We start from the raw sequence: 4,621 nt of genomic DNA, 5'->3' as shown, positions 1-4,621 counted from the left end.
AACATGAATACTTTTGTTAAACATGTGATAAAGACTAAGTTTCTTGAGGGAAGAGGTTATCTTTTCCCTCTATATTCCAAGCACCCAGCCCAGTGTAACACAGAGCAGGTGCTGAATAATGTAATTTATTATTGCTTTAAAAAAGGCAACCAAGACTACATCAACCATTGATCTATAGATCACACACACACACACTTGTATATATTTGTCTCTGTGTATATATGCATATAGTGTGAGCAATTTTATATATACAATATACATAAGTTATGACAATAAATCTATACCCACATTGAGAGAATCGTTAATGAGAATCTTAAAAACAGTAGGAAGGCTTTTGAAATTGATATTCTACACATCTTTACCATAATACTTTTGACTAAACAATGTAGAGAAAACACAATTTCACTATATTTATTGTTTGTGGACTAAAAAACCAAACAAATAAAAATGAGGATTTGGTTCAGTAAAATCAAACTGCCTTAAGGGTTCTCCAATAAGATTTTTTCTCATTTATGTCTCAAAACTTTTCAAGACTCCTTGAATATTCTTATGAGAGATTTGACAACTCTCTGCTCTGACATCAGGAAAGGCATAAAAAAGAGAGATAAATGTTTACTAGAGGTGTTTGCCTCTCGTGGAGGAAATCGAGTGCTGAGTTCAAGATCAAAGGAGATTCCATTTATATGGTGAGATTCTTCATAAATTCCTGTTTTAGATAACATTGTGCTTATTCCTTCAAGACCTGGAAAATTGCAAAGAAGTCTAAATGAGACATGTAATTGCCTGGAAAACTTTGTTATAACTACCCACATTGGGAGAAAAAACAAATTGAAGAATGCCAATTGTCTAGATCATTATAAGCAGTGAGATAGAAAACCTATAAAGTTCATTCATCAATACATTTATACACCTAATATATAACATATACGTAAGATATAAATGTAGTTCTATATAGCAGTACATGCATACATTACTTGGTCTCTTCATCTTGGACAGACATTTCAATTAGATAATCCATTGTTTTGAATTGAATAAGAGGAAGAAATGAGCTGGATTGTCTTTTGGGAATTACAAAGTTCTTTTAATGATGTCAAATTCCTCCCTGTCTTTTTATTACCGGTAACATTTCTACCAGTATTGACTGTAAGTTATATAGTCTTGGATGAAATGAAAATGAATAATCAGTGAGATGACAATGCATAAGTACATGGTATGTGTGTAAATTGTTGTTTAGTCATTTCAGTCATGTCTGACTCTTTGTGGCCCCATCTGGGGTTTTCTTGGCAAAGACACTGGAATCATTTGTCATTTCCTTTTCCAGTTCATTTTCCAGATGAGGAAAATGAGACAAATGGGGTTAAGTGATTTGCCCACAGTAACATAGTTAGTTAGTATCTGAGGCAATATTTGAATTCATCTTCCTGACTCCAGGTCTAGTACTCTACCCACTGTGCCACCTAGCTGCCCCTGTGTATATGAATAGATTGAAACATTAAAAATACAGAATTATGAAGGAGAAGCAGTATACAGAATAATATAAAAATAAATATATAAGTGAAAATAAGATAAACTGATCCCACAGTTAGAATGACAAAAAGACCACATCCTCAAATTGCTATCCTAATTAGGCAAAGTTAAGGGCAAGTTGGCTGTAAGAACTGTGGTGAACTGATGGGAGGACATGGACAAAAATATCAAGTAATGGATAAATATAATTGGCCTGTCATGTGCATCATTGCAAAAGGTGCTCAAATCAATAAGAACATAAGTATCTGAGTATTTGAGATGTATTCCATTCACTTGCTTTCTACTGATCTGCTTTGAGCTCCAAGTCTAATTCTAGCTTTACTATTGGTAAGATGGGTTAATTTAGATGTCATTATGAGTTTTTTCAGTTTGAGTTCTAAAATAGAAGATGGATTGTATATAATCTAAGTTCTTTTCAGCTCTAAAACACCATTGTTTTATGGCCCTTTGAATTGTCTCAATTATACATTTTTTTGTGTTTTGTTTTAGAGCTAATTCTTGATTTCTGAAGGGAGCAAAATATGCATTGAGCGATATTGCTTCCCTACTCTTATGTGCTAATTCTGCACTATCCTTTCCAAACACAGATTGCAAGTCTTTATTGTTCTTCTTCTTGATCTAAACATGATTTAAAAGGCAGCTTATTTTAGCTTAATCTTCCCTCACACTATTCCCATAGCACTACACCTTCTAAAGAGGGAGTGTTGAATAGTGAATAGTGTATCGTACTTGGAATGAAGAAATGGATTTCAATTTTTGCCTCAGACACTTGTTAACTTTGTGATCCTCACTTAAAGCTTATTTAAACTTTAGGAGTATCAACTGGTCCTTCATTATAAAGGGAATGATAATAGTAGCAGCTATCTCACAAGATTGTTTTAAGGATCAAATGCAATTATAGATAGATAGACAGACAGATAGATAGATATACACATGCATAGTATTTTGAAAACTTTAAAGTTCCATGTAAATGTCAGCAAATATTAATATCCTTCATTTTCATGTTCCCACTTAAATACTTTTTGAATATTTAATTTTAGCTGAGATCATTGGAGAGACCCTATATAGCTTCACAGTCCTGAATTATGTGTGCCAAACTTAACATGTCCTAAAATGAACTCACCATCTTTTCTAGATAATCACTACAATCCCCTTGTTAGTGGTGTTTCTCTCCAAGACTGCTGTAGTATTTACTGGAGACTTCTCCCTCTGGCCATTAGCTCCAGCTTGATAAAACACAGAATCTCTGTATAACTTACAAAGTTGCTTCCAAGATTAGACAAATCCAGGGGCAGCTAGGTGGCATAGTGGATAGAACACTGGCCCTGAAGTCAGGAAGGCCTGAGTTCAAATTCAGCCTCAGACCACACACTTGACACTAGCTGTGTGACTCTGGGCAAGTCAGTTAACTTTAATTGCCTAAAAAAAATTAAGATTAGACAAATCCATCTTGAGAAACATGTTTGACCATGTACTTATTGAAGAGCTAAAAGGGGTTAATTCTACCAGGGAATGCTTTCTGGGGGCTCAGTGGTCAAGAAGATGGGGCTCAGAGGTCAAGGGTATAATGGAAGGTAAGGTCTCATACCACAAAGGCAAAGTATGAAAGTGGCCAAAGTGGGATATAAAGTATCATTGGGACTGGCTAGATATGCTGGGTCAGATGATAACACATGACGTAAACAGGGCAGACATGATTGGTCATTGCTTCATTGCTTTAAATAGAGTCTTTAAGTCTTTCAAATATTTAAATTCTATTTTCTTTGCATACATTCTTTTCCCAGTTCTGGTTATTCTTCACTCTGTTAGTTCATATTACCTAAAATTCTCTGAAATTCTCTTTTATAATTTTTTACAGTTAAATAATATTCTTTTATATTCATATACTACAACATTTTTCAGTCGCTTCCAAATCTCCTAACAGGAGATTGAAGGCAATCCCTTTAGATTCTGGTGCTTTTATTTTTCCTTCCTATGATTTTTTTCTTCAAGAATATGGAGTTTATTTTGTTTGTAACTATACCTTCCCTGTTATTATCTTCCTTTTGAAAAGATCCCCTCAATCCCAGCTTTTTTTTTCATTGTTGATTTTGATGTATTACTACACCATACAGTTTTTTTTATGTGTGTGGGGGTTGTGGGTGTGGGTGTGAGTGTGTGTATGTGTGTTCAACTCTCCTTTGCTCATTTCAGAAAAGAATGAGGCTCATATAATGCCCATCCAATGTTCGTATATTCTCCTTCTTATGTACCTCAATTATGAGAAATAGCAAGTTTCACTGCCTTTTCAAGAGTACTTCACCTAAATTTATTTTTCCTGCCAGCTAAGATTTTTTAAAAAAATCTATCTTTATTCTCTTTTATTTGAAGAGAAATACTGCTTACCTTTTTCTCCTGATCAATAGCTTAGCTAAGGGGTCAGCAAACTATGATCCAAGGTCCAATTCTGGCCTGATGCCACTTTTTGTATAACCCATAAACTATGAATGGGTTTTACATTTAAAATAAAACAAATATAAAATCATTCTTTGCTCTTGGGCAATACAAAAACAGGTTGCAGGCCCGATTTAGTGACTGCGTCACAGTTTGCTGACCCCCTCATAACCGAGAATTATTTTAGAAAATGAAATTTACCAATAATTGATTTCATGTTGTTAAAGAAAATATTATCCATTGTATTTAAGGTTAAATTTCTAAGAAGCAAACATATAAGTATATATGGAGAACACAAGTTGGTTTTTTCAACAACAGACAACAACAGCCATCTCAGATCTATCCAATTTCTGATACAGACTGATTTCTTCAAAAGAGCTCATAGGCCTTTCCCAGCTATTACTATATAAGACAATTATCAGGCATATTATATGTAAAGCAAAGGATTTTCAAGGATAATTTTGATGATACACAAAACTAATCCCTTTGGAAGATCCAACTCCGGTCTAGTTTTTTAAAGAGTGACCAGTGATCAATTATTAGACACATATAAAAATAATTCTCTTTATGCTGTAATTATATCTAATTCATTTTAAAAAGAAAGAAATCAGTTTGCCAACCTTGCATATTGTTAAAAATAAGCCTGAAATCTTGCTAATCC

This window comes from Vombatus ursinus, unplaced genomic scaffold, assembly GCF_900497805.2.
Source record: "Vombatus ursinus unplaced genomic scaffold, bare-nosed wombat genome assembly UNPS02014812.1, whole genome shotgun sequence".
NCBI lineage: Eukaryota > Metazoa > Chordata > Mammalia > Diprotodontia > Vombatidae > Vombatus > Vombatus ursinus.
This window is presented reverse-complemented; position numbering follows the sequence as displayed.